Source organism: Hyla sarda, chromosome 8 (assembly GCF_029499605.1).
Source record: "Hyla sarda isolate aHylSar1 chromosome 8, aHylSar1.hap1, whole genome shotgun sequence".
NCBI classification, from domain to species: Eukaryota; Metazoa; Chordata; class Amphibia; order Anura; family Hylidae; genus Hyla; species Hyla sarda.
In genome coordinates this window covers 54,270,798-54,294,470 of record NC_079196.1, presented here as the reverse complement: position 1 = coordinate 54,294,470, position 23,673 = coordinate 54,270,798, and the positions used below count along the sequence as shown (strand labels likewise).

General features: G+C 40.9%; 1 pseudogene; it reads right to left on the bottom strand.

Annotated features, from left to right (window-relative positions):
- Positions 1–20,213: 20,213 nt before the first annotated feature.
- On the bottom strand, positions 20,214–20,321 carry LOC130290016 (U2 spliceosomal RNA; annotated as a pseudogene).
- Between the last annotated feature and the right edge of the window lie 3,352 nt (positions 20,322–23,673).

Genomic DNA, 23,673 nt, shown 5'->3' with positions numbered 1-23,673 from the left:
TGCATAAATGAGTTCAGCTTTCAGGTGCTCCCGTGGGCTGGAAAAGGTGGATACAGTCCTAGGAGAATCTTTCCTAGGACTGTATCCACCTTTTCCAGCACACCGGCGCACCTGAAAGCTGAACTAATTTATGCAGGAAAAGTCATCAACTGCCGAGCCGAGAAGTTCGTGACGAATCGAATTTACTGTAAGTTCGCTCATCTCTAGTAAGAATAATCAGATGGGGGTTTTCTTCATATTTACGACAGCTTTTGGGATGGCCTGTCTTTCCTCCTGTCTCATCTGGTAATGATTAGTAGATGCTTGTTTACATAAGGAGATATCATGATGACAAATGATCATTTCTAGTCTAGCATAAAAAATTCAGTGGATAACATGGGGGCGATCGCAGAACTTATTTACACTAGCCAATGGTTGTAAACGTGACTGAATATTATGAGATTTTACACAATAATCACCCTGTATAAAAGACCTTGAACTCCGGAAGCATTCTCTTCTAGGAAGGTGTGACGTCATGCTCCGCCCCCTCAATGCAAGCTTATCGGAGGGGGCGTGACACGCCCCCTCCCATAGGCTTGCATTGAGGGGGCGGAGCGTGACATCACACGGAGGCGGGGCCTTGATGTCACAATGCTCCGGCCCACGTGATCGCCAGTAATCAGACCTGGAGCGAACACGCTCCGGGGACTGATTGTAACGGGGTGCTGCGTGCAAGATCACGGGGGTCCCCAGCGGTGGGACCCCCGCGATCAGACATCTTATTCCCTTTCCTTTGGATAGGGGATAAGATGTCTTAGCGCCGGAGTACCCCTTTAAGGATGTCCATTCCAAAAAATATTCCAGACTTCTCCTAAATTTTCTTATTTGTCAGATTAAATTAAATTAATTTGTGTGTTTTGTCTTCAAGGGTTTACCTTATTTTTTGTAGGTAGTATATCTAAATTTTTTGCCAGAATGCACCATATGACTCTAGAATCAAATTCTATTTAAACTCAGTTTTCCCGAATCCTTCTGCACTCAATACTCCACAATGATGTTTGTCACTTCTTATAAAGAAGCATATGGGAAAAAGCATTTTGAAAAAAAATTTAAAAAATACCAAAGGCCTGAAAATGGCACAAACAAAAAAAAAATTGGGGAGATTTATCGAAACCTGTGTAGAGGAAAAGTGGACCAGTTGTCCATAGAAACCGGACACTTCATGCATTTTTGAGAGGCTCTTGTAAAAAATAAAAGAAGCAATCTGATTGGTTGCTATAAGAAACTGGTCAACTGGTCAACTGGTCAAGGGTACCTCTCATCAAATAAACTTTTGATATATTTTAGATTAATGAATGTTGAATAACTTTCCAATAGCATGTTAATGATAAATACGCTTCTTTCTGTTGTATTTTTCCCGATCAGTCCTGTCAGCAAGCATTTCTGACTCATGCTGGAGTCCTAAACACTCAGAGCTGCCAGCCTGCTTTGTTCACAGCCAAACAGGCTGTGAACAAAGCAGGCTGGCAGCTCTGAGTGTTCTCCTTTGTGAACAAAGCAGACTGGCAGCTCGTAGTGTTTAGGACTCCAGCATGAGTCCGAAATGCTTGCTGCCAGGACTGGTAGGGAGACCCCTAGTGGTCATTTCTTCAAAGTGGAAAATTAAATAGAAAGAAGCATATTTTTTAATAACATGCAATTGTAAAGTTATTCTGCATACATTAATCTATAATATATCAAAAGTTTTTTTGATGAGAGGTACACTTTAAGAAAAAAGCAGGAAACACTGCACAAGAAAATGCTGTTTGTGAAACCCAACTTCTTTTGATATAGCATTTTTTTGGCTAAAAAACTATTACTTACAAAAATACCAATGCTTTTATTCTTTTGGATGTTACGTGTTTTTTCTGGCTTTTGTGGCATTGTTTTGTGGTGTGTTGTGGTGAGGTTTTGGTTGTGTCTCTACCTCAGAATTTTTCATGGAAATAGATTAAATAGATGATTCATAGAAAACATTTAGCATAAAAATTAGAGATGAGCGACCTTACAGTAAATTCGATTCGTCACGAACTTCTCGGTTCGGCAGTTGATGACTTATCCTGGATAAATTAGTTCAGTTTTCAGGCGCTCCCGTGGGCTGGAAAAGGTGGATACAGTCCTAGGAGACTCTTTCCTAGGACTGTATCCACCTTTTCCAGCCCAATGGAGCACTGGAAAGCTGAACTAATTTATGCAGGATAAGTCATCAACTGCCGAGCCGAGAAGTTCGTGACGAATCGAATTTACTGTAAGTTCGCTCATCTCTAATAAAAATGTAACAAAACTGCAGCACACATTTATACGTTTACATATTTTTAAGTCAAGGAAAAACCAAAAAGGACGTCTATCGGACAAAATCAGTACAAACTTCCCAAAACTGCTACAGTGTTGTACCAGCTTTATTTTAGCTGCTAGAATTTTTAGTATAAACCTGTAGTACACTGTAGTAAATAAAAACCTAACCCTAACCCTTTATATCAGTGGTCTTCAAACTGTGGCCCTCCAGATGTTGCAAAACTACAATTCCCAGCATGCCCGGACAGCCGTTGGCTGTCCGGGCATGCTGGGAGTTGTAGTTTTGCAACATCTGGAGGGCCACAGTTTGAAGACCGCTGCTTTATATCATAAACATTAATGATCAAATATCCTTATCACATAAAATGTTACTACATGTTAATATATATATATATATATATATATATATATATATATATATACATTTTATTATACGCAAAATGTGTTGAGGTCTGGGTCCCCAGCTAATACTGTGTTTACTTACTGGAGTAATCACATGTCATCCAATCACAGCCAAGAATGGCTCACCATGATGATGTCACTCTGAATGACAAATCAAGACGGTGATTTACTGCCACAGTCACAAGACATGACATCCCTATGGACCACTCACACAAACAAAAGCATATTAATAAAATGAAAGCATTAAAAAAAAAAAGAATATAAATAAAATTATATCAATTTGTCTCAATTTGGATTTTCTCATTTTCATTTTCAGTACAGATTGCCGTCAGCCTTGTGCATGGGTTGGCTACCGCATTCCAGCCCTATGAAGCCAACAACCCATGTATTTTTTTTTTCTTTTCTTCTTTTTTTTTTTTTAAATGTTTTTATTAAACATTAATCAAACTTTTTACAAACAAATACATTTAGGCTAGGTTTCGACACATTTTTCTTCTGGCATTTTTTTTTTCTGCAGTTTTTGGAGCCAAAGCCAGAAGTGTATCCAAAAGGAATAAGACATATAAAGGAAGGAGTTAGGCTTTTCCATTCGGAATTCCACAGAAGATTTCCTTGCGGACATTCTGCAGCAGAAGAGTCCCATTGATTTCCGTGGGATTTTGCTGCATTGTGCACACTGCAGAAGTTACGATTCTGGAGTCTTTAGAAAGAATAGACATGTCTATTCTTTTTGCGGAGTCAGCACGGAAATGCATTGCCGTCTATGAGATTGCACATTTCCAAGCCGTCCCAGTGCCGGCATGTTCTCCCAGCGCTCTGAAATTTTCTGTGCGGACATTCCACCATGTGAATATAGCTTTATACTTCTCCTTCTTGCTGGATCCACTTCTGACTTTGGCTCAAAAACTGCAGTGCTGGTTTTCGGATAAATACTAGAAAAAACCTTTGTGAGAACCTAGCCTTACACTTGTAGGTTTTGAATTTCCAGGGCCCTGGTTCTTACAGTATTTCGATTTTAGGCCATTGACAGAGTCTAGAAATCCAAACTTAAAGGGTACCTCTCATCAAATAAACTTTTGATATATTTTAGATTAATGAATTTTGAATAACTTTCCAATAGCATGTTAATGAAAAATATGCTTCTTTCTACTGTATTTTTCCCGATCAGTCCTGTCAGCAAGCATTTCTAACTCATGCTGGAGTCCTAAACACTCAGAGCTGCCAGCCTGCTTTGTTCACAGCCAAACAGGCTGTGAACAAAGCAGGCTGGCAGCTCTGAGTGTTCTCCTTTGTGAACAAAGCAGACTGGCAGCTTGTAGTGTTTAGGACTCTAGCATGAGTCTGAAATGCTTGCTGCCAGGACTGGTAGGGAGACCCCTAGTGGTCATTTCTTCAAAGTGGAAAATTAAATAGAAAGAAGCATATTTTTTAATAACATGCAATTGTAAAGTTATTCTGCATACATTAATCTATATCAAAAGTTTTTTTGATGAGAGGTACCCTTTAAATTTATTTTGAAATCCATATACGTTTTAGACTCTGTTTACACATGTTGTTGTGCTGTCTGTGTAGGTATATGTTAGAAAAATCCCAAACTGATAGCTGTGATGGATGCCACTTAGGACCATCTGACATACATAGTCAAAAACATAAAATAAAAAATATACCCTCTAGTATCCAGTTAAAAAAAAAAAAGTATACTTTTTTTTAACTGGATTGGACTGTGGGTGTACAAGCGGTGCAGAAGAGCAACAAACGTTTCACACTTCACATGCTTTTTCCAGAAGCGTGAAACGTTTGTTGCTCTTTTCTCCGTCACCGCTTCTACACCCACAGTCTTTGAAAAAATGACCAGCCTGGAGCATGAATGGTGAGTGCCACTTGCATCTTTTTTTTCCTTCTTGAATCGATTTTGTCCTGTATACTACTGAGTGAGCACCCCGGAGGCAGGCATTTAAAACGATTGATCAAAACCCAGCACAGGATTATTCAGCCGGGAGGTAGTAGTACCAGCTTTCTTTTCACTTATGTCTGAGAAAAATAGGTCTTCTTGTGAATACCATGGGAATAGAGGCAAAAAAGAAACATTTTGGCTCCCATCGGGTGACTGGGATCTATGAATACACTTGTCATTTGCTTAGGGAAATTATCTCACACATATGCAAACGGTGTAAAAAGGAACCTTGTATGCAGATTTTGGTAAGGGTTTTTCACTGTATTACTATGGGTGAAATCTGCAGTAAAAATCTGTGACATTCCAACAACATAAGGAAAAGAAGGGTGTCCAGCTCAAAGTTCCAGATAAAACTTGACATTTATTTGTAAATCCATAAAAACAGTCATTCACCAACACATGGGTACACAAAAAAAAACCGCTATGAATCTGACATGTTTCGGTCTAGCCGACCTTAATCATAGATTCCAGCAACATAAGGATGCTGCAGATTTAAAAAAAAAACACAGAATGTCATGTCTATAATGCACTGCAGATTTTTTTCACTGTAAGTCAGGTTTATGAAAACCCCAGTCATTTTTACTTCAGTCTACTTTTTTGTAGAACTCGAATGCGGTTCTGCAGAACTGCCATACCATGAATGCACATCAGCGAGCAATGTGCGCCAGGGTTTTATGAATATGTAAATAGAAATGTCCGGTGAGTGATGTAGATGCGTGACATAGTCTTAATGTGTCAAGTAGTAAAAACTAATATTTCATGTTTATTAACACCTAGTTGTTTTGGGTTGCCCTGCCCACAATATCACAGGGTGTTGCAGGCACCAGCTATAATGACGCCACATCTACCTTGCATTACGTCTGGTTAAAGACTCAATGCTTTGGGCTATGACAGGATTTGATGCCACTATACGACAATAGCAGCAGCTGATTGTGTTGCACTTGCAGATATGTAGTCCTAACCATGCCTGTGTGTATAACACTGGCCCACATATCGTAGCTGTGGGGTTATGTGTTAGCCACCCCCTTGTGTTTTTTGTGCTATAGCTACTGATATGCTGCAAATATTGCATGCTACTTATTCCTTCTGTTACTTACACAGACCGCCCCTTACGTATTTCCTATTAGGAAATTTAGGTGGCATAGAGTGCCCCTATATGACCTGACAGACTAGTTGATCAGATGTAGTTTACCCCAGTAATAGTATTTTTATGGAGATTTTCTGGCATTTTTACCTGTATTTGGGAAAAAAAAATGCTACCGCCAGATGTTAGTAAAAAAAAAACAAAGAAAAATAGCCAGTGCAACTACCTAATACACGGTTGCACGCTGCTGTGGCAAATACAAAGTATACAAAACAGAAGGTTGCAGCAGAACTCTTGTTAAAAAAATGGAGGCTCTTTACGCACTTTTTTATCAAAACATGTCCCCCATCCACCTCGCGGAGGTGGCCTCACTCTGGATGGGACCCGAACACGCTCATTCCACTCACCTCTGCTGGGCATATAGCCTCTGACTGGGTGACATGCATGATCTACTATCAATTTAAAAAGCCTCCTTCGAACAGGGAGGGGTGCACAGCTACAGAGGGTGCCACTTCACCTACCTTGCATAGTAAACAAAGAAAGATAGCCAGCACAACTACCTAATACACAGGTGCACGCTGCTGTGGCAAATACAAAGTATACAAACAAGCAGGTTTCAGCAGCACTCTTGGTCAAAAAAATGGAGGCTCTTTGCACACTTTTTGATCAAAATGTCCTCCCCATCCCATCCCAGATGTTAGTTAAAGTCCATTAAATTTTTTTAGGAACCAGTTCAGTTCTGAAGTTATTATGATGGGCCTGTATGTTAGATACCCCCCATAAATCAACCCATATTCAAAATTGCAACCCTCATAGTTGCAATAGAAGCAAGAAGTGGAAGTAAAATGTCATTGTAAATTGTAAAAATTTTTTGCATATTTTAAATAACTTTTATGCAACATAGCAGGTGCTAAGAGAGAAATGCAACTAAATATTTTAGAAAAATCTCAGCCTTTTTACACACGGTTTGGGTTCCCCATGTTGGGCTTGTGGTGCACACACTACTTTGACTTTATTTTACCTTGCCCAGTGTCCTTGGCAATTTATGCCTCTCCACCTGCATTTAATGGGCTCTATAGCCAATGTGTTATCAGTATTGAAAACTTCTGGCATTGCTTATATTTTCTATGTTTTCTATTCAAATGATCTTCATTGTCTTCCCATGTTCTGTTTCCACTGGTCGATGTTTTGGCTTTCACCCTGACTCTTGTACCATTGTACTTTATTCAGTTATCGGACATCAAAGAAAGATGACACATTTTAGGATTTAGGATTTTAGGCAACATTCAAGCTAAAGAGGCCTTGGGGTGCTAAATCATTTTTGCGAGACAAGTTGACATTTTCATTGGTATCAGTTTGGGTTACATATGTTACTTTGATTATTCTTCCTTTTTTATGCAGTGGAACAAAATTCTGCAGTTTTTTTGTACTTATTTTTTATGCCTTTCTTAATGTGGCAAAAATGGCATGTATTCTTATTTTATTATAAGGTTACAGTGATAGCTAATTTTCTATGGTTTATTACATTTTCACTCCCCAGAAAATGTGATATATATATATATATATATATATATATATATATCTGTAGCAAAGTGTGAGCCGCTCACCACTAGCACGCCCTTCTCACCACCTGTGCCGAAGACCGGCTGGTACCGCCTCCAGCTTACTAATGGATAAGAACAAAGACGAGGTCCGGCACCAGGATGGTTGCAGATAAAAGCTTGCCTTACTTTATTGAAGATATTGCAGTACAAGGCAGGACATCTGACACGTTTCGCACATGAATGTGCTTAATCGTAGACACAAGTCTACAATTAAGCACATTCATGTGCGAAACGCGTCAGTTGTCCTGCCTTGCACTGCGATATCTTCAATAAAGTAACGCAAGCTTTTATCTGCAACCACCCTGGTGCCGGACCTCGTCTTTGTTCATATATATATATATATATATATATATATATTTAGAAAAAAGAAAATCATGTTTCTGTGTCGCCATATTCCGAGAACTGGCAACATAACTATGTTGAACTTGTTTTAATTTTGCCTATCTAGGGGTGTTAGTGGTTTGGTGGGGTAAAAAGTGCAGACAGATTCCCTTCAATTAGAATAGCAGAATTTGTAGGGAGTGATCCTGACAATGGTTTTATACTAGGGAATAGCTTATAATGCAGTTCCCAATCTAGAGCTTTAACCTGTTGTTCACTATGACTTCTACAACTACAGGCACAAACATGCCCTCAATATACAAGCAAATGACAGCTCAAGCTATAGAAGAACCTCATATGCTCTGAAAGTTCTTCAACATCTCTAGGGCCACAGACTGCCTGTGCCTGATTTATAATGGATAAAATAACTTTAATAACCCATACAAACCTGCTGGATGCGACTGAATAAACATCAATGTATCACGTTACAGGTGAGAATAAACCCGTACTTACTGCTAAACCGTGACTGGAGGCTGAAATTCTGTAGGATATATGTTGAGTGTAAATATGTATTAGAATAATCAGCAAGCTTTGATTTTTCCTTCACACATGGCCTGTTTATATGATATGAAAAAATTACATTTAGCTATGGAGAATCTACATGAGGGCCTGCAATCACCTGCACTTTTACCACAGTGAATGGAAGATTGCAGTCAGCAGTGAACATCACCATTACCAATGAGCTCGGATCTGAGAATAGAGTATGAAGTATAGTACACAAGATTTCTGAGTAGATAGATGGATACATAGATATGAGATAGATAGATAGATGGATAGATAGATAGATAGATGGATGGATGGATAGATATCTTAAAGAGGTACTCCCATGGAAAACTTTTTTTTTTTTTTTTAAATCAACTGGTGCCAGAAACGGGAAACAAGTGCAGGGGCCTTGGGCACCCTGAAGGAGGCTGCCTGACAGGACAGCAGGAGCACGGGTTAACACCTCCCGTACTGGGCCACCACAAACTCCCCCTCTTAAAGGGGTATTCCAGGCAAAACCTTTTTTATATATATATCAACTGGCTCCGGAAAGTTAAACAGATTTGTAAATCACTTCTATTAAACAAAATCTTAATCCTTCCAGTACTTTTTAGGGGCTGTATACTAAAGAGAAATCCAAAAAAGAAATGCATTTCACAGTGCTGTCTGCTGACCTCTGCTGTCCATTTCAGGATCTGTCCAGAGCAGAAGAAAATCCCCATAGAAAACATATGCTACTCTGGACAGTTCCTAAAATGGACAGCAGAGGTCAGCAGAGAGCACTGTGGTCATAACATCCGAGGAAATGCATTTCTTTTTTGGATTTCTCTTTAGTATACAGACCCTAAAAAGTATTGGAAGGATTAAGATTTTTTAATAAAAGTGATTTACAAATCTGTTTAACTTTCTGGCACCAGTTGATTTAAAAAAAAAAGTTTTCCACGGGAGTACCCCTTTAACCCCTTAAGGACGCAGGGCGTAAATGTACGTCCTGGTGAGGTGGTACTTAACGCACCAGGACGTACATTTACGTCCTGTGCATAACCGCGGGCATCGGAGCGATGCCCGTGTCATGCGCGGCTGATCCCGGCTGCTGATCGCAGCCAGGGACCCGCCGGCAATGGCCGAAGCCCGCGATCTCGCGGGCGTCCGCCATTAACCCCTCAGGTGCCGGAATCAATACAGATCCCGGCATCTGCGGCAGTGCGCGATTTGAATGAATGATCGGATCGCCCGCAGCGCTGCTGCGGGGATCCGATCATTCATAACGCATCACGGAGGTCCCCTCTCCTGCCTCCGTCCGGCTCCCGGCGTCTCCAGCTCTGGTCTGTGATCGAGCAGACCAGAGCAGAAGATCACCGAAAACACTGATCTGTTCTATGTCCTATACATAGAACAGATCAGTATTAGCAATCATGGTATTGCTATGAATAATCCCCTATGGGGACTATTCAAGTGTAAAAAAATGTAAAAGTAAAAGTAAAAAAAAAGTGAAAAATCCCCTCCCCCAATAAAAAAGTAAAATGTCCGTTTTTTCCTATTTTACCCCCAAAAAGCGTAAATTTTTTTTTTAATAGACATATTTGGTATCGCCGCGTGCGTAAATGTCCGAACTATTAAAATAAAATGTTAATGATCCCGTACAGTGAACGGCGTGAACGAAAAAAAAAAAAAAGTCCCAAATTCCTACTTTTTTAATACATTTTATTAAAAAAAATTATAAAAAATGTATTAAAAGTTTTTTATATGCAAATGTGGTATAAAAAAAAAGTACAGATCATGGCGCAAAAAATGAGCCCCCATACCGCTGCTTATACGGAAAAATAAAAAAGTTAGAGATCATCAAAATAAAGGGATTATAAACGTACTAATTTGGTTAAAAAGTTTGTGATTTTTTTAAAAAGTATGTAATAATGGGTATCATTTTAATCGTATTGACCCTCAGAATAAAGAACACACGTCATTTTTACCATAAATTGTACGGCGTGAAAATGAAACCTTCCAAAATTAGCAAAATTGCGTTTTTTTGTTTTAATTTCCCCACAAAAATAGTGTTTTTTGGTTGCGCCATACATTTTATGATATAATGAGTTATGTCATTACAAAGGACAACTGGTCGCGCAAAAAACAAGCCCTCATACTAGTCTGTGGATGAAAATATAAAAGAGTTATGATTTTTAGAAGGCGAGGAGGAAAAAATGAAAACGTAAAAATTAAATTGTCTGAGTCCTCAAGGCCAAAATGGGCTGAGTCCTTAAGGGGTTAAAGAAAGGTTCAGGCAGCACTGAAAAAAAGTTCTGGTGGGTGCTCACTGAAGATGGACTTGGTCCCAAAAGTCCCAGACAATTCAAACAGCAGAAAATAGCGGCACACAGATTACTCGGTGAAAAAAATGAGTGGCTTTATTCAGCAGACAATGGCGACGTTTCGGCTGCCTCTCGCAGCCATTGTCGAGCCAACGGCTGCATCCTTATTTTTATTTTTTTGGGCACCCAACAAATTTTGGGTACCAAAAAAACACTGCCAAGGTGCAATTTCCACACAAATGAAAAAACGCCAGAAAAAACGCCAGACGCAGGAAATAACAAAAAATGCAGCACAAAAAAAAACAAGTAGAAACTTAGCCTGACAAAGACAGTGGGGGAGATTTATCAAACCTGTGCAGAGGAAAAGTTGACCACGTGCCCATAGCAACCAATCAGATCGCTGCTTTCATTTTAAAAAAGGCCTCTGTAACTGGTCAACTTTTTCTCTGCACAGGCTTTGATAAATCTTCCCCAATAACTTTATTCAAACAAACAATGATAACACTAAGGCTCCTTTCACACTATGAATTTCTCCGCTTACAAACTTCCGTCACAGTGACGAGACATTGTGGCGGAAAAATTACTGCATGCAGTAATTTTTCCGCCACGATGTCCCGTCACTGTATAACGCCCGTAATGAATTACGGGCATATACGGGTGCAAACAGGCAGTTACAAAACCCCATAGGCTGCAATGCAATTTAGTCACGGCCGTCAGGGGTTTTGTAACTGCCGGGTTTTGCAGCTGTAGTGACGGAACTGGTGACAGAAGTTTGTAAACTGAGAAATTCATAGGAGTGAAAGGAGCCTAAGATACAATAGAATCTGTTGCCTTACTGTATCAAAACTGCCTTGTTTCCCATAGCAACCAATTAGGGCCTAGCTTTCATTTTCCCAGTGCAACTTAGAAAATAAAAGCTGAACTGTGATTGGTTGATAAGGGGAGGAAGGCGCCTTTTGTATCTATCTGGTGTACATAACAAAAACATATTATTGAAATATGGGGGGGAGACTTATTGCACAATCTTATAGTAGGATTCTCTTTATCTCCCATAGCAACCAATCACAGCTCAGCTTTTATTTCTCATATTGCTCTGGTATAATGAAAGCTGAGCTGTAATTGGTTGCTATGTGCAGCATAAATAATATTACTATAAGGGCCAATGCACACGATGGAAATTCAGCATGGAATTTTCTGGCTCAATTCCGTCATTAGATCTGTGCTGTCCAAAATTGGGGTTATTTTTGCACGGAATTTGTCATGGAAATTAACCCCTGCAATTCAAAGTCCCATTTACTTCCACCAAAAGAATGAACATTTTCATTTTTGTTAACAATTTTGTTAATCTGTTTGATATATTTAATTGATCTTTTATTTAACTATTTAATTCTAGTTTGTATGTTTTGGATGTGTGGTGGCTGTGCAGATATTGTTACCCTAGGGGCAGATGGCATTAACCCCTTGTATTCGTGACACCAGGGCGTGGTTTAGCCTATAGCTACCCAAAGGTATAACGCTGGATCCTGGGCTAGGCACAGGGGCAATAAAGACTCTGACGCCAAGTTACCGACAACGGTAGCTTTACTGAGGGTAGACAGTTGGTAAAGTCTAAAAAGTTCAGCCAGGGCCCATGGAGGTGACCAGTGACGCAGAGACCTTAAGGGCTTGCTGGGACTTGTAGTAGGATAGGACAATTGAATGCAGACCACGCTGACTTGACAGATGACAGGGACTGACTTGACTTGACTCATAAAGCTGTGACTGTGACTCTGGACACACACACACTAGACATGACTGCACTGGACCTCAGCTTAGCAGAAGAGCTGAGCTCAAAGAGAGAGAAGCTCCACCCAGGGCTTATATGTGGGAGACTAGCAGGGAGCCCATAGGTCACTCTTGGGATCACCTGGTCATTGGTACCTCCTGGGTAACAATCACATGACATATCACATGGTATAACTCTTAAAGCAACATTTCATTTTATAAGACTTTACATGGTAAAACATATTTACAACGGGGAAACAAGTGCAGGGGGCCTTGGGGACCCTCAAGGAGGCTGCCTGACAGGACAGCAGGAGCACAGGTTAACACCTCCCGTACTGGGCCACCACAAGCTCCCCCTCTTAAAGGGGTATTCCAGGCAAAACCTTTTTTTATATATATCAACTGGCTCCGGAAAGTTAAACAGATTTGTAAATTACTTCTATTAAAAAATCTTAATCCTTCCAATAGTTATTAGCTTCTGAAGTTTTCTGTCTAACTGCTCAATGATGAAGTCACGTCCCAGGAGCTGTGCATGATGGGAGAATATCCCCATAGGAACTGCACAGCTCCCGGGACGTGAGTCATCAGAGAGCAGTTAGACAGAAAACAACAACTCAACTTCAGAAGCTAATAACTATTGGAAGGATTAAGATGTTTTAATAGAAGTAATTTACAAATCTGTTTAACTTTCCGGAGCCAGTTGATATATATATAAAAAAAAAAAAGTTTTGGCCTGGAATACCCCTTTAAAGTCGTCCTGGATGCCCAGTCCTGGAGAGCGAAGGACTGAAGTGGCCACTGAGACCTAGTGACAGTTCCTAGGGCATTTATGCACAATATCCTTCTCAGGTCTGGATTATGAAACAAGATAAGGATAAGTCCATGTGGCATGGTGAAGGTCCATACATGCTCTTTAAACATATAGGGTTAATTTGAATTTGTAACTGCTTTCTGAAGACACTCAAGACAACAATATACATACAATGTACATAGATTCACGAATTGGGCTGCCGGAGGCAATCTACCCAATGCCTTTCCTGCTGGGGCCCCTCAGTTCTCAACTCTTCTCCCCAGAACTCAATATACATTGTTACACTATACAACAGTGTTACCTTTACATTTAGCAATTCTGTCGCTCTACGTGCATTATCTAGATATCAGATGAACCCTCTGGCCAGTAGAGTACCCTGTACACGTGGACAGGAGAGAAACATTAGACACATAATTGTATATATTTAGAACTTATGGACTGGGACAACAAATAATGTTACAGTCCTATCTTAACTATTTGCATATGTGTGGACTACTTTTACCATATGTGAACTGACTGTGTGGTACATAACTTTACACTATGAGTTAATCTTTGTACCTGGAGGGAATTTGTCATGGCGGTGAGGTAATGGCTACGCTTCTCCCATATAGATCGCCATGAATAAACAACACTATACCCTTAGACATCCCTAAAAAAACATATTATACACATGTTATTGCAGCACACCATAACCATTATAGTACACCATTATAAGCATTTACTTGTGCAAAGGTAATGAGCAAAAATATATTACTCTAACGGTATATACATATTTTCATTGTACCGCTCCACAGTCCTGGTACATTTTAGAGTTCTTAGTAAAGAATCACGGCTAGAAGCTGGGCACGTACACTTACGCAATTGGTTACAAATAAACTTCTTGACAAGTTCGTCAGACACTTCTTCCTAAACGTTGCATAACCTGTGGAGCACAAAAGTACTTCACAAAGTAAAGTTAGTGACACATAGCAGAATTATCACTGGTAGGCTTCTTTAACCTGGAAACTTGCCATCCCAGCCTCGTCGGTCGGACTGCTTCCGAGGCTGGGACATGTAGCGGGGTCCACAGGACTGTGCCCCCTCTAATGGACTCACTCGGGTGTTCCAGTTCACAGGGACAAAATATACTCTGTAATGGTGGGGTTGATGGTGACTACCATTTGTACTGCAGCAGCTTGCGCCACTGGGGAAACAGCAGTCAGTGCCTGTTGGGCCGGCCAAACCTCCTCTGCAGGAGTAGGCTGAGGTACTTCAGTTGGTGCCCACTGGTTAGGCCAAACCTCCTCGACCATAGGAGTAGGCCTGGGCACATTCACAGACGACTGTGGTAGATACTTTGGTGCCATGACAGGCACTTTGGGCATGTAGACCTCCTCCTCCTGGACGGTACTTCTGACTTTAAGCGGCATTAACCCAAAGGGATCGGTGTCCCAGTCGTGCGATGGGAAGTAGGCAAACGGAATCTTGGTTGGATTCTTCAAACAGGTCACTGCAGCCTCTCCTCTGCTCTCCTCTCAAGCTCTGTACAGGAGTGTATTCCACAATCTCCCCACTCTCTAGAGAATGCAGTGGTGGGGGGAGATAATCTCTCTGCACTGCCCGGCGATTGACCAGGATGGTCCCTCCATAACGACAATCCATGAGGGTGCCAAACACCCGTACTTTGTCTTATTTCACCACCGTAGCGCGGCGGCGTTCCAGGGGTGGCTCTCCCTCTCGTGGATGTTCCAATTTTCTAATGTACAGGGCCTCTAATGCTTTGGTGTCCTGTTGCTGCGCCTGTCTCACGTCATATGGCAGCAGCTTCGGCCCATATCTCTCCACTCTCCTGTGCCCTCAGTCCCTCTACGATCTCTCTTCTGGCCCTCTCGGACTGGGCCGGAGGGAATGGGGCATGGGACTTACCTGGCAAGGGAAGAAAGTGCTCCCTCATGTATCAGATCAGTCCAGGCTCATCGCCAAACAACACTTGGGAAATGGTGGTGACTAGGGATGGGTGACAGACTTCTGGGTCTGGGGGTTTGCTCTGGGCGAGGGGTAGAAGGGGGGGGGTAGACAATGCAGCCTCAGCCAGGGTACTCACTTCTGGGACAGCCTCACCGGCGATGATGCACTAGAAGATGCTGGCGTTCCCTCCTTCGGTGTTGGTGGCCAGTCTCCATCGTCCTCGGGCACCGGGACGTGATAGCAAGCCTCTTCGGAACCAATGGAGATGCGCTGTAAACGATATGCCAGCTCCTGAAACATTTGCGCCGCGGCTGCAGCAACTTTCCAGGCCTCCGGCGCCATCTTGGGACAGATGTTGTTACTTTAGGGACAGATGGCATTAACCCCTTGTATTCGTGACGCCGGGGCGTGGTTTAGCCTATAACCACCCGAAGGTACACCGCTGGATGCTGGGCTAGGCACGGGGGCAATAAAGACTCTGACGCCAGGTTACGGACAATGGTAGATTTACTGAGGGTAGACAGTTGGTAAAGTCTGTACAGTTCAGCCAGGGCCCAAGGAAGTGACCAGTGATGCAGAGACCTAAAAGGTTTGCTTGGACTTGTAGTAGGACTGGACAATTGAATGCAGACCATGCTGACTTGACAGATGACAAGGACTGACTTGACTTGACTCATAAAGCTGTGACTTTAGCTTACTTGACTTTATGGTGGCTGCAGGACTGGACTTTGAGGTCTCCAACACTCTGGACACACACACTAGGCATGACTGCACTGGACCTTAGCTTAGCAGAAGGGCAGAGCTCAAAGAGAGAGAAGCTCCACCCAGGGCTTATATGGGGGAGACTAGCAGGGAGTCCATAGGTCACTCTTGGGATCACCTGGTCACTGGTACCTCCTGGGTAACAATGCCATGACATATCACATGGTATAACTCATTACATTTTATAGCATTTTATATGGTAAACCATATTTGCAATGGGGAAACAAATGCAGGGGGCCTTGGGGACACTGAAGGAGGCTCCCTGACAGGACAGCAGGAGCATGGGGTAACACCTGCCATACTGGGCCACCACAGATGTATTATGGAAAATAGTTTTTCTTTCCTGTGCACAATTTAATGGACATTTTATGGTAAAATAAAATGTAATTTAAATAAATAAATAAAATATATATTCTTATTGATCCACTGATCATGGACACCACAAGACAATGGCACTGTGGAGGTGCCCTCAGCAGAATCTAAATCTGTCTATGTATTCTGTGAAGTTAATCTGTAGAGTGACGTCAGGGAGGAGCTTCACTTTAATCCAATTTGATATTTCTGATATAACGGTAGATGTTCTTAATAAGCCTGCCACACGTGTATTGTCAATTATTTCTTAATCACAATAACCTAAATACTGGGCCTGTGACTAATCTGCATACACATGTACACCAAATGACACCCATCCAGTTACTCAGGTCAGTTGACCTACAAACTCACAATGTACAGCCATTCTTTATCACTTTCCGGTCATCTGAAAAATTCACCAACGTTTCACCTGGTTTGGTTTCTGCAGTGATCAAAGGATTCTTATAAGTCCACCAGACACTTTTCATTGAACCTGTGCGCACAAACAATGGAAGCCTTACACTTCTCGGGTGGATTCACTGTGCAGACAACAGAGTATACAGCATGGTTGTAATTATAACAATATCAAACAAGTAAGTGTTGTGTCCAGCTGAATTGTAGTCCAATCTGGCTTTTAGATTTTCTTTATAGTTTTTTTTTTTTTTGTGTGTGTTTTTTTGATAAAGAAATCAAGCTCCCAGAGTTTTTTCATGTGCACTTCCCTGACCACAGTGCATTTCTTAAAACCACAACAACTATCTTAGTCCAGCACTTGTGATAAAACTCAAACTTTAATTCCATACACAGTAAAAGTATAAAACATCCCCATGCTAGCATGGTCTGACACGTTTCCAGCGCATGTGCACTCTTATTCATAACAAACTGTGAATTTCATGCACTTATTCACATGCATCTATTAAATAAGGATGCACTATACTATAAGCAGTACATCATTCCCTATTGATCTACAGAAAACATTTGGCTGCAGGCTGTTTTTGCTGAAATAAGCAGCAAAAAACACTAGGAAAACCTCAGAAAAGAAGTGACATTCTTCCTAAAAACACTCTTGTTTTTTTTTTTTTTTTAGACATTATTCTCTGTTGCCATATGTTAGCTGAACGTCAGTGGGGATAGATAGAATGCACTACAAATAATGATGATATTTTTGGCAATGACATCTTTTTGTTGACTATCAGTTGGGACTGAATCAGCTGATAATAATTTGCACCGACAAGGGGCTGGGTTGATTTTTAAAGGAGAACTCCAGAATAGAAAAATTGTCCTTCATACTGCTGGCAGTAAAAAAAATAAAGAGATACATACCTTCCTTCACTCCCCCGGTGCCTCCGGTAACCCACTCCGGTCTCCGCCGCGATCCTCTTCCTGGTTGCCGGTGGTCGGCGAGTCATACTGCTTTCAGCCAATCACCGAAGTCCTGACCTGACCGGCGACAGGCTGAGCGGCAGTATGACTCGCCGACCACCGGCAACCAGGAAGACGATCGCGGCGGAGACCGGTTTGGGTTATCGTGGCACCAGGGGAGCGAAGGAAGGTATTAGAGATGAGCGAATTTACAGTAAATTCGATTCGACACGAACTTGTCGGCTCGGCAGTTGATGACTTTTCCTGCATAAATTAGTTCAGTTTTCAGGTGCTCCCGTGGGCTGGAAAAGGTGGATACAGTCCTAGGAGACTCTTTCCTAGGACTGTATCCACCTTTTCCAGCCCACCGGAGCACCTGAAAGCTGAACTAATTTATTCAGGATAAGTCATCAACTGCCGAGCCGAGAAGTTCGTGACAAATCAAATTTACTGTAAATTCACTCATCTCTAGAAGGTATGTATCTCTTTATTTTTTTACTGCCGGCAGTAAGGAGGACAATTTTTCTATTCTGGAGTTCTCATTTAATAACTGATAGATTTAAGTTGTTATCTTGGTTTTCCATGCCTTTTTGCATCTGCTTTTCTTCATGTGTTCAATACTTTTTCCCTGTGTCATTTCCCTTTATTACTCATAACTTTTTAACATTTTTTAAGCTTATTTGCTTTAGTTTCTTTGTATGTATGGAGTTGTTGCCAACATCAGGGGAAAATTTCATGTTAATAGCTCCTTTGGAAATATATTATATTAATGAGTAAAATGGATACAAGAAGCGTCAAATTGGCTTTAGACATTGTTTACCTGTATATTATTTCTTCCATCTCTGTGACATTATCCTCAGTTCACCTGTACATACATCTGAACTTGGACAGTCTCCAGAGTTAGAAATAGTTGTAATAAGATCAGTTCTCTCCATTCTGTCGTATCCTTTGGGGTGAAAAAAAATCAATTTCCAAAATTGGGGAGATTGCAGCTTTCATTTATAAGCCATTTTATGATTTTCTGGTGTCCGAAGCTAATGATTATTATTACTCTCTCCGTGTTCCCTATACTTCAGCTTCAACTGAGACTGTAACAGATAAACAGAGCTTTTCACTTGATTTGTGCAACGACAAAAGATTGATTCTATAATGAGAAAATAAAGCATGGACTTTGTTTATTCTCTTTATTTTAACCCTTTGCTGGATAGAATCCTTCAAAAAGGCTTTGATACAAGTATTTAAAGGGGGTACTCCATCCCTAGACATCTTATCCCCTATCCAAAGGATAGGGGATAAGATGTCTGATCGCGGGGGTCCTGCCGCTGGGGACCCCTGCAATATAGCATGCAGCACCCACCTGTTTCTTGTCCGGAAGCGCTGGAGGGTCTGGGTCCCGACCACGGGAACGGAAGTCCGTGACGTCACGACTTTGCCTCCGTGTGACGTCATGCCTCGTCCCCTCAATGCTAGTCTATGGGAGGGAGCGTGACTGCCGTCACGCCCCCTCCCATAGACTTGCATTGAGGGGACGGGGCGTGACGTCACGGACTTCCGTTCCCGTGGTCGGGACCCAGACCCTCCAGCGCTTCCGGACAAGAAACAGGTGGGTGCCGCATGGTATATTGCGGGGGACCCCCACGATCAGACATCTTATCCCCTATCCTTTGGATAGAGGATAAGATGTCTAGGGGTGGAGTACCCCTTTAACCCCACTAATGAAGAGCATAGTCATAAAGAATTCCTTCAGGTCAGGTGAACGATCTGATATCTAATCAATATGGAAATGTTCTTACTGTAAAGGTACATTGCTACAATTGGAAAGAATTACCGTAGTCATAGTACCTGTATTTTCTATTAGCCCATTGAGGCTAAACAAGCATAGCAATAATGATCAATCATTTTTTAAGCTGGTGCAATAAATATTCCATTGGATGATCGGATGTTTATTGGCACTGAACTATTGACCAATTATGGCTCCCCAGGGTTTACAAAACTATACGAGCACCTATATCCATGGTATGGATATAGGCGAAAAGCAATGTCCCAGGTTGTACTGCTCTTTACCCATTGACATTTATGGGCTCTACTCTATTGGGGGCATAACAAAAGGGTTGCTTTAGCCATATGTAAAATGTGTACCTACAATAGTGTTTCTATCCTTTCGGTGGGGGTACAGATGAAAACATTGGTGGTGCAGTAAACTTTGGGTCCTTGCTCTTCCATTCACTCTTATAGGAAGCAGCAAATATAGGCTAGCAGCCAAACAGATTCACTGGATGTCACTACTTGGCACCACTTACACTTACGTGCTCTCGAATCACCCAAAGTGCAAGAAAAAGTGCAAACGTGTTACACTAAAAAAGAAAAGAAATAAATAAGTGAATGTGTGCAGATATACTGACATCCGGCCAGATCTATAAAAATTTCTCTGATCCTAGTCAGAAGGCTGGGAATCAGGAGGTGAGTGCCACAAGGTGAAGAGATTATGGTTCCCGTCCACTCAGTGAGCAAGTACACCCAGTGAGTTTCGGCACCTCGGGGTCACCACTCCCCGAGGCACAAAGGTACCTCGGCTCTAGACCCTCTCAGCCTCATGGTGAGACCCGGAGGAAGCAGGTCACATCGGGGCAGCCGTCGGGCTGATTCCTCGGAACCAGCCCCGGAACGCCCGGTACACCTGCTCTCTACCATGAAGCACCCATCCCCACCAGCTCCACACTGGCGTCGCCTGCCACCAGCATGAAACTGATAAGAACAGATGCTACACTTGATCTTAGCCAAAAGGCCGAGAAGCGACATAGTGTATGACAGAAGCTGCCTAATGTCTGGTGGGCAACAGTGGTGTGGCAGCTGTGTGGGAAATACACGGCGTAGGTTCTGTTCACACATGCATCATGGCTTGACACAAGTGCCATGAGTGCTATAAAGCATCCATTGTGTAACTGATTCTAACAAATCCAGTAGGTTCAAATGAGCGTTTGCTTCTTTCACTGGGTCTTCTACAAAAACTGAGGACGCTAAGTAAAAGGCTCCTAAAGAGGCTGTCCCATCTTCTTACTTCCGCTACTGTTTGCAGCTGCCAGAGGTAGTCGAGAAAGTCCAAAGCAGCTGAAGCGGAGAAGTATTGCAATTTGCATAACTCTGATTGACTTTTAAGGGAGTTACCCCAATGGCGTAGCCCCTCTGACTACTCTCTCCTGGTAATTTTGGGAGTTAGGTAAATAGCGTGCTTCCTTAAGGCTACTCTGTTTGGGTAACTCCCATTAAAGTCAATGGTAGTTAAGCAAAATGCGTAACTTCCCCGTTTCAGCTGCTTTCTGCTGTCCCAACCACCTCCGGCCACTGCAAACAAACCGGAGGAGCCATTAAAGTTATGTATGTGTTGTGTGATGTGTATGATTTGTGGTGTATGTGATGCATATATAAGTTGTGTAGAATGATGCTTGTAATGTAGATGATGCATATATTATATCATGTGTTGCAGGTGTTGTGTGATGTACAGTATATGATGTCAGTAAAGCATGTGATGTATATTTGTGTGATATATGTGATTTAGGTAATGCATATATATTTTGTATGTATTGTCTGATGCATGTAATGCCGAAGATGCATGTATGTATTGTATGTGTGATATATGTCATATAGATGTTGCATGTATTGTATGTTAGGTGTGATGTAGATGGTTTATGTATTGTATGTGTGATGTATGTAATGTAGCTGGTGCATGTATTGTATATGTGATGTAGATAGTTTATGTATTGTATGTGATATATGTGATGTAGATAGTTTATGTATTGTATGTGATATATGTGATGTAGATAGTTTATGTTTTGTATTTGTGATATATGTGATGTAGATAGTTTATGTATTGTATGTGATATATGTGATGTAGATAGTTTATGTTTTGTATTTGTGATATATGTGATGTAGATAGTTTATGTTTTGTATTTGTGATATATGTGATGTAGATGGTTTATGTTTTGTATTTGTGATATATGTGATGTAGATGGTTTATGTTTTGTATTTGTGATATGTTATGTAGATAGTTTGTATTGTATTTGTGATATATGCGATGTAGTTTATGTATTGTATATGTGATATTTGTGATGTAGTTTATGTTTTGTATATGTGATATATGTGATGTAGTTTATGTTTTGTATATGTGATATATGTGATGTAGATAGTTTATGTTTTGTATATGTGATACATGTGATGTAGATAGTTTATGTTTTATATTAGTGACATATGTGATGTAGATGGTTTATTGATTGTATTTGTGATATATGTGATGTAGATAGTTTGTTTTGTATTTGTGATATATGTGATGTAGATAGTTTATGTTCTGTATATGTGATATATGTGATGTAGATAGTTTATTGATTGTATTTGTGATATATGTGATGTAGATAGTTTATGTATTATATGTGTGATATATGTGATGTAGATAGTTTATGTATTGTATTGTATATGTGATATATGTGATGTAGATAATTTATGTTTTGTATTTGTGATATATGTGATGTAGATAATTTATGTTTTGTATTTGTGATATATGTGATGTAGATGGTTTATGTTTTGTATTTGTGATATATGTGATGTAGATGGTTTATGTTTTGTATTTGTGATATATGTGATGTAGATGGTTTGTTTTGTATTTGTGATATATGTGATGTAGATAGTTTGTTTTGTATTTGTGATATATGTGATGTAGATAGTTTATGTTTTGTATATGTGATATATGTGATGTAGTTTATTGATTGTATTTGTGATATATGTGATGTAGATAGTTTATGTATTATATGTGTGATATATGTGATGTAGATAGTTTATGTATTGTATTGTATATGTGATATATGTGATGTAGATAATTTATGTTTTGTATTTGTGATATATGTGATGTAGATAATTTATGTTTTGTATTTGTGACATATGTGATGTAGATGGTTTATGTATTATATGTGTGATATATGTGATGTAGATAGTTTATGTATTGTATTGTATATGTGATATATGTGATGTAGATAATTTATGTTTTGTATTTGTGATATATGTGATGTAGATAATTTATGTTTTGTATTTGTGACATATGTGATGTAGATGGTTTATGTTTTGTATTTGTGACATATGTGATGTAGATGGTTTATGTTTTGTATTTGTGACATATGTGATGTAGATGGTTTATGTTTTGTATTTGTGATATATGTGATGTAGATGGTTTATGTTTTGTATTTGTGATATATGTGATGTAGATGGTTTATGTTTTGTATTTGTGATATATGTGATGTAGTTTATGTATTATTTGTGTGATATATGTGATGTAGCTGGCGCATACACTGTTGGTCTTAAGCATGTGAAGTGCCTCACAGCTGAACCTTCTGCCGCACATCCAGCTCATCCTCCTCCTCCTCCTCAGGATAGGGTTAAGTGGCTTGTGAGGCCAGTAAGACATCTATGGAGGGGAGTAGCTGAGGATCTGCGGCAGACAAGATGATTAAGAGTTCTAAACCGGAGAGCCCCAGGCAGGGAATGTGCGGAGATGAAGGCTAAGAACAGGCCTCAGCAGGAGCCAAGTGGCGACGATCGGGGCTGAGCTGAGCTGGGTGGTGCGGGCAGGGCCCGGGGGGTGGTGCGGGCAGGGCCCCGGGATGACACAGGATACAGGGGAGGCGGCGCTGCAGACTCCTGGCGCCGGGCACTGCTGCTTACCTCGGCCGCTTTACACGCGAGAGGGCGCCGCTCCCAATCCCTGGTCAGGGCGGAGTCTGCGCTAATCTGGTTACATTGTATCAGTCTGCGGAGCCCTAGAAAGTGCCAGGGGGTGAAGTGCCTGCCCCCTCCACCCTGTGCCATCTCCCCTGCCAGGAAACCTGTCATCCCTGCAAATATCCGCCCAGTGACACGTGCTACACTATATATACAATATATTTAGATAACTATATATATTTAAATATATTTACATACATACATATATATATATATATATATATATATATATATATAAACATTTTTTTTTTTAATGTATTTATTTATTCATTTTTAAATTTATTTTTAGTAAATATACAGTGACACCAAGAAGGCACTGCCAGGTTTCACCTATAGTACAGTGTTTCCCAACCAGGGTGCCTCCAGCTGTTGCAAAATGACAACTC